This window comes from Xenopus laevis, chromosome 9_10S (genome assembly GCF_017654675.1).
Source record: "Xenopus laevis strain J_2021 chromosome 9_10S, Xenopus_laevis_v10.1, whole genome shotgun sequence".
Classification (NCBI taxonomy): domain Eukaryota; kingdom Metazoa; phylum Chordata; class Amphibia; order Anura; family Pipidae; genus Xenopus; species Xenopus laevis.
This window is the reverse complement of record NC_054388.1, coordinates 9,939,383-9,955,036: the sequence shown is the minus strand read 5'-3', so window position 1 is coordinate 9,955,036 and position 15,654 is coordinate 9,939,383. Positions and strand designations below refer to the sequence as shown.

Below are 15,654 nucleotides of genomic sequence, written 5' to 3'. Positions count from 1 at the left end.
AATGTTACCCTCTTTTGTCCCTCCTTTTGTTTCCAAAATGTTGGGAGGTATACTTGCGGGTCTAAATATCAAGCTAGTTAAGGGACCAGAGGGGGGGCACCTATGTGGTTTCCCTTTCCCATTCCTCATGAATACAGCACTATTAAAGGGCACCTGTTGCTAGCGCCCAAATTACACTAGCAACCATGTATTCATCTGAACAAGGACTATAAATAGGAGAGGGCTTGAGTAGAAAGTTGAATAATAATTGAAAATTTATTTGCAGCCTTACAGAACATTTGTTCTTTATAGATTGGGTCAGTGACCCCCCATTTGAAAGCTGGGAAGAAAGAAGAAGTTAGAAGAAAAAGGCCAGTCGAAAAGTTGCTTAGAATTAGCCATTCTATATTGTAATAAAAGTTTACTTAAAGTTGAACCACCCCTTTCTATCATAGACACCCTCTGAGGGTGGATCCAGTGGGCCCCAATGCTTAGCTTTTCCCAGGTTTTAGTGGTACTTAACTTACCCCCCAATGCACCACTGGGCCCCAGTCTGACTGGTACAGGTTATCCAGGTTAAAACAATCCAGGTTTTCCAGAATACTTAGGACCTGGGGTTTTCCGGATAACAGATCTTTTCGTAATTTGGATCTTCATACCTTAAGTCTACTAGAAAATCATATAAACATTAAATAAACCCAATAGGCTGGTTTTGCTTCCAATAAGGATTAATTATATCTTAGTTGGGATCAACTACAAGGAACTGTTTTATTATTATAGAGAAAAAGGAAATAATTTTTAAAAAATTTGAACCATTAGCATAAAATGGAGTCTATGGAAGACGGCCTTTCCGTAATTTGGAACGGGTTTCTGGATAAAGGATCCCATACCTATAGTAAGAATGGGAGAAAAGTAGGTAACGGTGCCCAGTTTATACCACTTTGTTTGTTGAAAACCCACCAGCTTCTGAGCTCTAAAGGGCCCTCTATAAGCAATGAGGCCCACAGCTATGGCTTTTGTAAATAAATGGCAGCGTAAAGCATGTGATTCACCAAATCCAGGTTTTGGTTCGGGATTCGGCTAGGATTCAGCCTTTTTGTCAGCAGGATTCGGCCGAATCCTTGTGCCTGGCCGAACCCGAATCCTAATTTGCATATGTCAATTAGAGGCGGGTAGGGAAATCATGTGACTTTTTATCACAAAAGAAGAATTTTTTCCACTTTTTCCTTTCCTGATCCTAATTTGCATATGCAAATCAGATGCATCCCTACTTCAGATGTTGCATTAAACCCAATAGCATTGCCCATGCTATTTACTTTCTGGCAATGAAATTGTTCTCTAGGGCAGAAAAAAAATCCTTTGGGGGGGGAGAGGTGTTTTGTTTTTTTTTACGGGAGCTAGCAAACGGGCAGATTCGGGGAGATTTAGTCGTCTGGCGACTAATCGCCTCTTCTGCGGGGCGACAATCTCCTCGAACTGCCTGCCGCCTGCTATAATGACAAAACGCCAGCGCCAATGCATTCGCGGCACTTTGATTTCCGAAGTTGCCCAAAGTTTCCTCTTGAGCGACTTTGGAAAGGCGGAAGGCAGGGGCAAGGCAGTTCGGGGAGATTGTTGCCCCGCAGAAGAGCCAATAAGTCTTCAGGCGGCTAAATCTCCCCGAATCTGCCCGTGTGCTAGCTCCCTTAGAAGCCTGTTTGTGATTAGAATGGAGAAAAGCATTGTGTAAAAAAATTCTAGTAAACACAAGAAAAAAAAAATTCCAGTCCCCCCCTAAGCTCCCCCCACCAGGCAGAGAGGCAGAGCAAAAGCTCAGATGGTGCCTGATTAATAGCAGAATCCTGACACAGTCACAACCTCTCAATGTCCATCCAATTAGCTGCACTCACTCCATGTGCCAGTGTTAGGGGGGCTGCTCGACTGGGAGGGATTCATGGGGGGTATTTTGGCATTTTACTCACATAGGAGCAAAGAGGGAGAAACAAATCCTTGACTGAAAAGCTTTCAAGAGCTCACAGTGGGGCTGTCCTGCTGAAGGTTTGGATGTGACTGCCTTGTACTGCTGCTTCTCTTCCCCGGCCAAGACCATTTCCATGAACGTGAGTTTGCTGAGGAAATGTGTGTGTGAGACTGTCTCCTAGATAAGACTGCTGTCTCTCTCCTGCATGCAGCACTCTCACCAACAGCCACTTCTACTACTCAGGAGATCAGCGTCAATAGGTAAGTGAACTCCTCTTTAATTCCTTATTGCTACCACCTGGGTAGCCCCTACCTTGCTTCTTTCTAAGGGCTCTTACAGACGAGCGGTTTTACCTGCGCTCCCCTGCATTGCGCTTTCTTCCCTTCAGCTGCAGGGGAGCGCAGGAGTGGACGCAGTCAGTTATTTTAAAGGTGCACTCCTCTTTAATTCCTTATTGCTACCACCTGGGTAGCCCCTACCGTGCTTCTTTCAAAGGGCTCTTACAGAGGAGCGTTTTTACCTGCGCAGGAGTAGACGCAGACAATTATTTTAAAGGGGGCTGTACTCACACAGACGCATGTAAGCGCCAAACGCAGGTAAAATGCAACATGCTAAATCCCAACCTGCGTTTGGCGCTTACATGCGTCTGTGTGAGTACAGCCCCATTGACAATAATTCAGTGCGTCTACTTCTGCGGCTGAACGGAAGAAAGCGCAACACATGGGAGTGCAGATAAAAACACTCGTCTGATAGGGTAGGACTCCACAGGCGATTTCGGTGCGATCCGACGCACTGCGCAAAAACACAGGCATCTTGTCGGATGCGATGGAAATAAGGTAAATCAATGCGTTGTCTGATGGTGTCGCAGTGTTGATCTGACCCAACACGACTGTCGGATGCAGACGCTGCACGCTGTGTCTGCATCCGACAGTCGCGTCGGATCAACGCAGCAATTTCATCAGACATTTCCATATCTTAACACATTTCCATCGCATCCGACGTGACACCTGCGTTTTTACACAGCGCGTCGGATCGCAACGAAATCTCCCGTGGAGTCCTACCCTAAAAGCTCTTACCGTTCCAAATGATTGCATTTGCAAAAGTGCAGGTATTGGCACCTTCAGAAAGGCTTGTACGGGTTGCTGGGAGATGCAGTTCATAACTGAAGCTGAAGGTTCCTGTTTATATAAAGCTTCTGTCACTGTTATTCCTCAGAATGGGGAGGGGGGTAGCTGAGGATGCTGGGAGATGAAAATTAAATTAATTATGGGCTCTCGAGTCCTTTTGAAAATATGTGTCTGGATATCCCAAAATGCAGCAAAATGTTTGGCGGTTTTCCAGCCAAATTGACATTGAAGTCGGGAGTTACCCTATTTTGGGCTCTGTACCCCGGTCTCTAGTCCCTCCTCACATTTTCCGGGGACTTTCCTCAATTTCACAATTTTGGGCCAGAAATCAATTTACCAATATTTATTGAAATTGTATATTATGTATTAGGGCCCTATAGGGCCCCTATACCTCCTTGGCCCCCTTTGCAATTACACCCCTGGTGACGGGCGAATCTGTCCCATTTTGCTTCATGGAAAAATATGTGAGATTGAAAAAGACATATTTTCAAATATATTCATTTATTTTTTCACTGAACATATTGTGCTATTTTTTGGCTACTTCTGAAGTGCCTCTTGGCTAGTTTTGGGCTGGTTTTGTAGCTGAATTTGGCTGGTTTTGATAATTAGACCTGCAGCCCTGCCGTGAGATGTAGTTCAGCAAAGGTCAACTGTATTGATGGGCGAATTTATTTTCCAGGCATGAATTTGCGGCGAATTTCAGCGTTTCGCTTCAGTAAACGTAAGCCCATTGACTTTATTGCGTGTCACATGATTCACGAATATTTCACCAGTTTCACAAATTTTGCAGCAAAACGGGACAAATTCACCTATCACTAGTTAACTGTTGTGCTGCTGCTTTTAGCATCTTGACACAGTTCAGTAACAGCCACAGCTTAGAGATTCTTGGTTTAGGGTAGGACTACACGGGCGTTTTCTGTGCGATCCGACGCACTGTGCAAAAATGCAGGCGTCAAGTCTAAAGAAGTAGCCAGAAATGTTGTACATTGTGTTTTTGTGCTTCTGTACCAGCCCAAGGCAACCACATCCCTTTAGCAGTAAAGATCTGTGTCCCCAAAGATGCCCCAGTAGCTCCCCATCTTCTTTTCTGCTGATTCACTGCACATGCTCTGTGCTGCTGTCACTTACTGAGCTTAGGGACCCACTCACAATATACAGTACACATAGAATAGAAATGTCACAATATAAGGCTGATTAGTAATTAATACAGATAATTACTACATGGCAGCACAGAAACCAGTGCAATTAGCATCAGAATTTAATAATCAGCAAACCTGTAGCATCAGCTTATATTACAGGGGAAGCTCATTTTCTGCTGGATAATTAGTGACGACCCCTAAACTTAGCTTCTCAACAGCCAATCAGAGCCCACTGAGCATGTGAGTGTCACAGACACTTTCCAAGATGGTGACCCCCTGTGACAAGTTTGAAGTCCTGGATCATTGCTGCTATTGACAAGCTCAAACTTTAGCCTCGTGCAATAAGTTCAATATGTAAAATATGGCATTTTTAACCATATTCATTTTTAGGGTTTAGTTGTCTTTTAAAAGGGGTTTCCCCAATTGCTTGAAAAGAGTTTCAACAGCAGCTGCAGACATGTTCCCGCACAAGACTGTGGGGGGTTCTGTGGGATCTGAGAACCAATACATTTTGGCAGGAAAAGGTGGAAAGTACCAAAGTCTTATAAGCATCTTGTCCCGGTCTGTTGCAAACAGCATGGCTTGTGGTTTCTAGCAGCAAATGCTCTGTCTGATCCCATTAGAACATATACTGAAATATATCAGCTGTGCTTTTAACCAGCAGAGGGCAGCCTGCAGCCCTCCAGTATATTGGGTGGTTATAGTTTCATTTTTTAACATCCTTCAGAGGGCGGCACATTGCCAATCCCCTTTTAAGATTATTTTATCACAATGCCATTTAGTGGTTTATAATGAATAATCTGTAGACATTGCCAAACCCAAGTGACTGGCTCCTTGCTTCCCTTACCAACTGTCCAATCCAAATGAACCTGCTGAGGCAGGGATTTTGTCTAAATTCATGTTACTTTCCTGCCTGAATCTACTTCTGAAATTGGTATAATGTATATTTATCCGTTAAATACACTGTCACCTTCAGTGGTACATACAGTTCTAGTTCTGCCGTTATTGCATAGGAAATGGGCTGATTATTATGGACCCACCTAACCAGCCAGGTCAGCACCAGTCACCCTTTATAGTAAAACATGGTAACAGATGTCAAGGCAACAGCCTCTCCCTTCTGTGTGATTGGGGCAAAATTTGTATGACATCATCATGAGATTCTGATATCATACAAAAGACTCTGAGAGGAGCAAGAAAGCTTAATGTTTTCATATTATGCCCCTGCCCCATAGAAGTAGGCAGTGTATCTAATATCCCCTTAAGGGGTGCATTTGGACATCCTTTGGGTTTTGTCAGGCAGGAACGCCATCAGAAATCACAGGGCCCATACAACAAAACTTTGGCTCTTTGGGACTTTGGCTCTTTGGGACTTTGGCTCTTTGGGACTTTGGCTCTTTGGGACTTTGGCTCTTTGGGACTAGGCTCTATGGGACTTTGGCTCTTTGGGACTTGGCTCTTTGGGACCTGGCCAGGGTCAGACTGGAGCCATGGGGGCCCACCAGGGCTGCAAACGAAGGGCCCTCCTGGCAGTCCCCGGGGGCCCCCTCCTGACCTCCAACAGTCTGGCCCGGTGCAGGCACGTTGAATGCATACGCAAGAACGCAGCGCGATAACAGCGCATGTGTGAACATGGTGTGCTGAACGTGCCAGCGCCAACAAGAAGCACAGGTTTATTTATTTATGGGGGAGCAGGTCTGGGCTGGCAGGGGCCTATGAGGGCCGTTGCCCACCGGGTTTTTTCCCAGTGTCCTGCCGGCCCAGTCCGACACTGGACTTGGATCTTTGGGATTTGGCTCTTTGGGATTTGGCTCTTTGGTACTTGGCTCTTTGGGACTTTGGCTCTTCGGGACATGACTTGGCGCTGTCAAGGGGGCCCAGCTAATTTGGATAGCGCAGCAAAGTCGGGCCTGTAGAATGGTACCCGCTGTGCCCCCTGATGGAGGCACTGGATAGGGGTGCAGACAGTGATAACAGTGGTAAAGTGAACTCATACCACCTGGTAGGGTTGTAATTTTTTTTGCAGAGAATTCAGCTGGGAGAATGCTGGGAGCTGTAGTTCAGGAACAGCTGGTGATTCCACGGGTCAATCCCAGCTCTGTGCTGTGTCACTAACGTTGATATATTATTATTTATATGATGAGCTGTGATGTGTTTACTTAGTAGACATCTCAGACTGACATAGGGACTGCAAAAAAAATTCCACTTATGGCACAGATTAACTAAATAATATAAACCAGATTTATTCGGAGGATCCAGGCCTTTCTCTGCCATGTAATCAGGCAGTGTTGCAAGATATCTCAGCATAATATGTTGTGATGCCTGCTCTGCCGACCAGCCGAGGCAAAAACGTGCTGGAATGTGGTTTATTTGTAGGGGCTTGGAATTAATTTTCCCAAACATGTTCAGCTTTAAATGTGTGCATTTACCAAACTGCTGGCTTGAAAGTGAGTTGCACATGGAGACAACAATGATAACCACATATAGATTGCATAGGATACTAGTAGATCTGTACCTGCCCACGATCAGGAAAGAAGTGGGTTCCCTCCTTGTTGCTTTTATGAGCAAAATAGTCCCAAGGGGCTGGGTTTAAACCAGAAAAAAAGGAATTGGGAGAGATCACAATAACACCGACATATTCTTCACATCAGTGTCCCTTTTAAAGGAGAAGATAATAAATAAAAGGCATTTCTGTGCTAAATTCCAGGAGCCCCTTCGCTTATGTCTCACCACCTGTTCTCTTGACCCTTGCTCATCTCAATATGTTCATGCTTACTCATCCTTGTTATTGCCGACATTCAATCACCTGTATAATCACCTTTTGCTCTAACATATGGTGCATTTACACTCTCTCTAATCATTCCCATCCTTAAGGAAACCTCCTTTGACCTTACATAGATGTTGGACGACTGTTCTATATCTTTAATTCACTTTGCACCTCAATGTAACTTTCTTAGTGCAACCATATGAGTCTCTGCCTTGTGCTGGACCTCTGTGATCTGGAGTTTTCGCACTAGCATTCTTCTGAAACGGATTTTTTAAAAGGTTCCAATGACCTTCTCACCCCCTTAAAACTGCAGACTTGCTCCCATATGCTTTGTAACTCAGGATAAACAAGGAGATTAGCTCATCAAGTTCAAGACCACTCAAATCCCAAAAGCAACGATGTTCTTGAAATTCATTCATTATTGTATCCTTCCCATGACCGAAGCTCTGCAGAACTAATGGTACATTTTTCTAGACTGTTCACCCTTACTTGCACCATTGTTGAGCGTACTTGTTTATAGCTGGCTTAACACGTTTAATTGTTTTGGGCACATCATCCAAAACAGCCCTTTGTTTTGCCCTAAGCAAAGAATTCTACTACAACTATACAATGGGTATTTGCATCTTGATTTAATTGGATGGCACACGGTTTACAGGAAAGAGATGCCGACCTGCTACTTGATTTCCACATCTACATGCCAAAAAGAGACATTGGTCAACAAAGTTTTCACTTGACAGAAAAAACTTCATTCTGATGGAATCTTTCAGTAGTTGCAACAATTGGCTCACCCACAGTCCCACACATCATTGTGGTTGGTCAAACACACGGCCGGAACTAGGGGTAGGCAAACCTATTGGTTGTCTTCTCTCTTCCATACACACAACTTTGGTCTACTTTGTATCCCCCCAATTGAGAATCCCTGACTTACCCAAAAAGAACTGGGCTTACTCAAAAGTTAGGTTACTTAATTTTTAGGTTGGATTCGTGCTGTTTATGACCTGGAAGACGTGACATAATTTTCCAGCTAGGAATCTTGGGGGTTAAGTTTCACCCCACATTCTCCTTGTTACCTAGCCTTCTTCAGGCATTGGAAAGGCACAGCTATATGGAGCCCAATAAACTGGGAAACTTGAAAGACATATCCATAAAAAGCTATAATCCAGGCCAATGGTTTAAATCTAGATCTTTGCTTTTACTAATTTTAACATTTTTATTAGGAAATGCTAGATATTTTGCAGTCAAAACACACTAAACGACAACATACTTTGAAAGACAGTTTGAGACGCAGATCCTCCGTTGTGCTGCCAATTAATCCATTGTCTTTTCATTGCCATACATCGCGCTTTTATTTTCATTTTTAGCCAGTGCATTTCTCTTTTGGGTGAATCTGCTGAATATAATAACAAATTAGAAAGGCATTGTTTCCAACCGCATAACGTTGGCCTTCTGCTTGCTGACTTCTTTGGAATCTTTAGGAATTTCTAATCAATCAAACCGCTGGTCAAGTTCTGAACCAGTACCACAGTTTAGCTAAATATTTTGTTTGCCTTTAGCTACGTGTAAAATTATAGTTTTCATGCTTTTTAACACAATGTATATGGTGGCTGTAGGAGGAGTGAGCTGGTGAGAGATGGATTAGTGATAGGGGCCTCTGGCTGGGCATGAATTAGGTTCCTTTTTACAGGTAAGTGGGATCTGGGAATTATGAGCATTGTCATTTTGGGGTACTAGTTCCTGGGGCTGAGTATGGCAGCTTTTAAGAAGTGGTCAAGAGGTCAGACATGTGGATTGACTTGGAAGTGTGGTAAGAAGGTTTAGCAGGAGGTATTTGCAGGGGTCATTTGGCTGGGGCTGCTCAGGGGGTTGCCGACAAGTGGGGATACCAAAGTTACAATACACATGGGGGGGTGTATGAAGTATAGGGCTGGGGAGAGGCTTTAGCAAGATATCTTGGTGTGGGAAGAGTAGAAGGTTGGAGGCTTAGTCTTATGCTTGGCACAGGGTGTTTATCTTAAAGTTGGGTGGAGTCATTTTACTTTGGGTAGCTTTTAGAGGCTCATGGCTGTTTTGGGTTGATTGAAGAGGATTTAGGTTTCTGTGTATTAATAAATCCAGCGGTGGCCTTTCACTCCAGTTTTAAGTACTGTATGGAACTAGTTGGAAGGGTTAAGTGGTGCTATGTGAGGTGACCTAAGAATTGAGTCTACCTAAGTCAATGACCTTTATTACAGAAGTAACGTTAAGTAACATTTTATTACCATTGTATTTCCGAGGGGGCCTCTTTTGTTTTACCGTTAGGCCCTGTGTGACCAATGCTACACCTTAGATGTGGATGATCTTCCTCAACAAAAGGGCATCCATTGTGACCATTACTGGGTAAGCTCTCAGGTTTAGGCCTTCCCTACTAAAAGAAGTGGCAATGAGTGTCTGATTGGTGGGTTTCATAATTGATTGGAAGCATCTCTATAGTATTTATACAGTAATCTGTTAAAGAGCAGATACCAACCCTTATATGAGTGTGAACTGGCAGCTGCCCTGAAGGTATGAGTTCCTCTGAACCGACTAATCCACTGGTATCTCTAAATTGTTTAAGTTTATGAATTGTAAGCAGATAGACAATAATTGTGCATTTCTTTGTGTGTATATGGAAACTAAGCTCCAAATCCCTGACAGCCATGCTCTATTGAGTTTTTATATTCCTATATTGAGGACTGGTGTCTCCAGACATACGATGCTTAATAAAAGTGAGGCACTGTTCCAATTCTGGCAGATTCTTACATGGTAGATTTTGGAGATACGGTACCTATGATTAAGCTTGTTGGAGGCCCAGTAAGTCATACTGAGTCTCTTGTGCACAAACATTGATCGCTTTACAATGTCTGACTTAGTGCTCCCCTAGGACAGTACTTAAGCTCCACAGATGTATCAGAGTTTTTTTTTATCTTCCAGGTCAAAACTCTCAAGGATTGAAATGTAAGAACGTTCCGAAATTTTATATTTATTCATATACTTATGGAATCCACCGCAGCTTGCACTGTTATGCATGATCGTTGGAGATGCATTGTCTTGTAAGTGCATTGGGTTGCAGCTTAATCCAAGAGGACTGCATTCATTGGTGGACCTTTGTGTCATAAGTCACCCTGAGATTTTAAAAATGGTGACCATTAGAGTGGTGATAGAAAAACATGTATGGGTTGGAATTTAACTGATGGCATTGTAGCATTTTGGGAATTGCTAAAAGATTGGAATGGACAAATATACAGTAAATTATACTACTTTTCTTTAACTAATTTGGGCTTAGTAGTTCAAAATGTCTCATGTATGCAGCCACGAAGGCCTGGAGCATTTTCTCTGTTATTATATAGGAATGGGCTGATTTTGGTGGATTATAAATTCATATATGCCATTTAATATCAGTTTTGACTCCAGTGGAGTAGTGTAGCGTCCAGAAGCTTTGAGTCTTCATGCTTCTCATTGTTGTGACTTATCTATTCAGGTTATTATTGGTTGTCCTCTGCCACATGTCCTTTCAAGTCTTCCAAGCATAATTGTTTATTCCAATGAGCTAGGCCTTATTATAATATGCCCATAATAAGATAACTTGAGCCCCCCATGATTCTTAAACAAGCAGCCTATTTCTTATGTTGCAGACTACAGTTACCCATTAATACCAAGACATGGTGCAAAACCAAACATAAAACTTTTACCCCACTTTTTGGGGCTGTAGTATCAAGGCAATAGCCTGGGTAATCCACTATTCCTTAAAAAATGTATAATTTTATCAATTGACTGCAGTTTTTGTTTTTGCAAGCCCCCTACCAGTGTACATCAAAGTCATTATTTCTCGTACAATGACAGGCTGGTCCTCCGTTTAGTAAACATCTCTCCCGCTTCACACTGGGTTTCTTGGCATCCTGACATAGCTCTTGGTCAGTGACCCTAAAACAACTGAAATAACAGCAAAAAATAACAAGGCTATGGGAGATATCTTCTCTGGCTCTCTTGGCTGTCCTCTGCGCAAACCTTCATAACACTGGCTTCTTGGATTCCTTATCCTGAACATTGGGTTTAGTTAAAGTAACATGATTCTTCCAAGTGGTTGCATTGTTTTCCTCTTGGTCAGAAGCCTCACATCATGAATAATAATCAAGGGTAGGAGAGCCCTAGATTAAAACATGGAATTGGCACCGCAGAGCAGACTAAAGCGGGATACCACATTCGCTTGCAGTTAAGTGATTCTCTAATTGCTTCCATTTCCTAATTTCCAAAGACCGTCACTGGTTTTCCTGTCCACTAAATTTTTGTCCCTTGAAAAAAGTTCATATTTTCAAAGCTGAGGGGTTTTAGCCATTCTTCAATCAGAAATCCTTCTCGGTGGTTTGATTTCTATCTAAGAATTGTATTAAATGGGAGCACCTTCCTTCAAAAAGAGAAGCACAGAGTGGTGTCAAGTAATTTAACATAAGTGAGAAGAAAAGAAGACAGGAAAAAAAATAACCCATTAATATTGCACCTTCTCACCAAAATTAAACTTGTTACTCTGTTATAGAAACGGTATTGAGCCTGCCTGATCATTACATAAACCATTATGCTGTTGTAACGGTAATGGAGTAGACAACCGAGCAACTTCCTACTATTAGCACAGCCAGTTACTATTGCGACAGTTTCGTGGTTTATGTAACGGTCAGGCAGGACCTGGGAGCTTGTTCCTTTTGACGCTACTGCCTATACGAGTTTTAACTTGATCTTTCCGGACATACCTTCTTTTATATCACTATTAATAAAAGTTAAATCTTAACCCATGAAATAGAGAACGGGGTGTACATTTGGTGGCAAGGTGCAATCTAGATGGGTCATTCTTTTTCTTTCTCATTTTCTTCTCACTTATGATTTCTATCTATTACAAAGGTGTGCTTACTTAACATGCAACAGTTTTATAACCATGGCCACTACTCCTCCTACTTTTGGAGGACAGATGTCCAGGGCATCACTGAACTAGTAGTGACTAAGTGTGGAAGATAGATTATTATATTTGCCCAACATCGATTTCTTTGAAAAGTACCCCAATTTTAAAACATTAAATTTTTACTCTTGCTTCCCATATAGATAATAATGATTTCCCATCACCTTTTTGGATTTTCAGGCTTCTCATTGAGATAATAAGTAACATAGAGCAATATGAAAACAGTACTGCAGCAGGGCAAGATGGCTGAAAGTGGGTTCAAAAGATGGCAGCTGTAGGAAAAATCGAGATAGCAGGGCAAGATGGTGAATTCAGAAAAATATAGTGACCGTATAGCAAGATGAGATAGTAGGCCACATTGATGACTATGGCTATAGAAAGAAATGGCTACAACTAAGCAAGATGGTGACAAGAGTAGAAAAAAGATACAGCAGATCAAGATGGGGACAGTAGGGCAAGATAGCCACAATAGAAAATGATGGTGATAGCAAGTAGAGCAAAATGGAAGCACTAGAAGAAAATGTTGACTGGATTGAGACAGTAGGGCAAGATGGTGACAATATGAAAAAAAGCAGGTGATAGTAAAGCAAAGGAGATGGAAGTGGAGACATTATGACTTTCAAAACTCTAGACTTGTCAATGCAATGGTCACATACCACCATAAGATAGTATAAGTATTAATTATTGGTCTTCAAGGTTGAAGCAAATCCTTTGTTGATATTGTTCAAGGATTAATAGGGACCACTCTGGTCCATGTACATATAAAGGCATTGCATTATAATAAGAAAAATATGTCTGGAAGCCCTGTTCCAAAAATCCCGTTATAAAAAAAAAAAAAACCCAAAGCATTTTCTTTAAAATGTTTCTTTTTCCAGAAGAACACAATTTATGTGGTTTTTATTTCCAGCATGCACGCCAAAATAACTTAATTGTACAAACTAATGTTCCCCCCAATAATCACTTTTATGGGCCTTAATAGTTTTATTTTATTGGGAAATAATTGTTTAGTGCCACTATGATATAAAGGCATCCACACTTCGTTTAATGGCTTTGGCACAGGGCAGCCTCCATACCAGACGCAGTTTGGAGGTGTTGGAGAGGGGAAGGAGATCTAGCGGACTGGAAGATATATATATATATATATATATATATATATATATATATATATATATATATATATATATATATATATTTTTGATACATTTTCAAACTGGCAGAGTGGCCAGAATTTAAAAGCTTTCAAACAAAACCGTTGTTAAGCAGAAAATCTTGTAACGAATCCAACAGCCTTAATTTGTGAAGTCTTCTAGCACTGGGTAATGTATAGGAAGATAGGGTTACACATTTTGCGGCAGTTTTTGCTTGAAAAAATTCTCGAGTGAGGAGTGGTGTTAAATTCCTTCTGATAAATGTTTATTTGTGGCTACTGTGGTCTTTATAGAATGCTCGTCCACTGGCGAAAGCAAACCCTACAACGAACACAATAGCCATTAATTCTACCGTTACACCTATGGCTGTCGCGTTGTACAATAAAATATGTTACAATTTATCATGAGCAGTAGTAACTGCTTGGCTTTTATAAAGGGGAAGTGAACCTCTTATTAGAGCAGGTGCTTTTTTGCTGAATCCAGTCATGAAGTTGATGTTCATCTCTGGTCTCAAGGTCGCCATTCAGGACTGGAACTAGGGGAAGGCAACAGAGGCCTCAACCCTATGGGTGAATGAAGGGGGTTAGATGGAGAGCAGGGACTTGCCATGAGGTCAGCCTTGTGGCCAATACGTTGGCAGTAAAGTTGGCCCAAATATAGGGGCCTCAAGCTACCTGATCAATATATTGGTATATCCCATAACACAACTTTACCTTTACTCATTCATTGGCACTAATTAGCATTCAACACAATTCTTACCAGCCAGGCAAGTAAAATACTGACAAGTTTGAAGGTTAAGGTGAAATTGGGTTTAATCTGGGGCAGGGATAAAAAAAACATTTAGCAGAAGACCTCGGGAAGAGAATGTGGATGCATTTCTTTGTGTACAGTCCCATAGGGATTAATGATCTATATTATTTTTCCATTGCCAACTAGTGCCCGCAGACTGCTCTTACACTGCAACTGGCAGCATCCCACCACCATCCAAAAGCCAAAGCATGGTGTTGTAGCTAGATGTCTCTAGGATGGACTTTACTGCCTTGCACAGTACATGTTCTAAATGTCCAAGTAAAGCTCAGATGCTCTGTTCTAACAAGCAATGAGTTAAATTGTGAATGATATTATACAACGGTAGAGTTTTAATGTAATAGAATCCCAACATTCCCCCCAGTAAATTTTAGCTAAACTTCTTGTGTATTGGAATTGGGGGGGGGGATTATTTTACGTCCTAAAACTATGTAAAAATAGTTGGGGAGCAACACAAGCATGAAAGAAGTTCCTGGGGGTGCGACATAAAGGCTGTGATTGGTTATCTGTTGTGCATGGCAGTTTAAAGGAGGCTCTGTTTGGCAGTACATGTGGTTTTATACAACTAAGGTTTGAGGTCACTGGGAGCAACATCCAAGAGGTTGGTGAGTAACATGTTAATCATGATCCATTGGTTGGGGATCATTGTCCTGTGATTTCATTATCCACCCTTGTTGAGAAAAGAGATACAGTTATATTGTCTGTAGAGAAATCACATTACTGCTACAAATGGATTCCTGCTGCTACAAGGTCCTCTGGGCAGTCTTGGGTCTTTGTTGCATATAATAAAAACCTTGATAGTGAACATCTATTGAATTTACATTGTTACTTTTTATTTTTCATTGTTTGAAGGTCTGAATCCTGTTGCTACAATTTTTTTGTCCCTCTCGTGACTATGTGCAGCCATGGCAATCGCAACTATTCTGCAGCTACTTTTCAAGACTGCAAGGCCCCGGGTGGGATCCATTCACTGGCCCTGGGGCAATAACATCAGATTATGGCCCACCACCTTGTGTTCAGATGAGCAGATTATGTGGAATATGGTTAGCCAAACTCTCCTGAACCACTCTCTTTTAGTGATTATCTGTTCCAAAATGTAGAACTTTATTCAGAACGGGAGACCAATAGTTCACATCCAGCCAAGCATTGTCCACCCTTCTGGGTGAGATATGAGTCTTGTCCTTTTCTATATCTGTTTTCTCTGAGGGTAATGTAATTAAACTTGATTTCTATGGCAGTGTGTGGCAGATTTATCAAGGGTCGAATAGTAAATCCAAATTTGGAGTTTCAAAATTCACAAATTCAAATTTTAATCCCCCTATTCGAATGTCAATTACAATGTGAAATTTATCATACTCAGCCATAGAAACAGTCCAAATTCAAATATTCGCCACCTAAAACCTGCCAAGTTCATGTACAAGTCAATGGCTGAGTTCCGTTGAGCCACTTGGAGACGTTACAAGCCTTCCTGACATTCAAGTTTTTTTTTCCGGAGAATTCGTACTAATCAAAAAATGAATTGAATACGATTGGAATATTCAGGTTGGAACCGTTCCAGTAAATATTAGACATTCAAATTTTGTCTTAAATAGCCTCCTAGTCAAATTGTGAGTATATTCGAATTAAAAATAATTCACATTAATTTTAATAAATGGACCTCCCCAGGTAATAGACCACACACTGGTAAACTCAGGGTTACCTATTAAGCACAGGTTGAAGATCACCGCTCTGTACCACATCTACACCACCACAAATCTTGCACATAGT

General features: G+C 41.8%; 1 protein-coding gene across 1 annotated transcript in view; it reads left to right on the top strand.

The window, feature by feature from the left end:
- The first annotated feature begins 1,817 nt into the window (after positions 1–1,817).
- Positions 1,818–15,654, top strand: part of ripor3.S (RIPOR family member 3 S homeolog) — a 98,363-nt gene continuing 84,526 nt past the window's right edge. The window contains exon 1 of the mRNA XM_018238171.2: positions 1,818–2,199. The gene's annotated coding sequence lies outside the window, so the exon portion shown is untranslated. The remainder of the gene's footprint in view (positions 2,200–15,654) is intronic.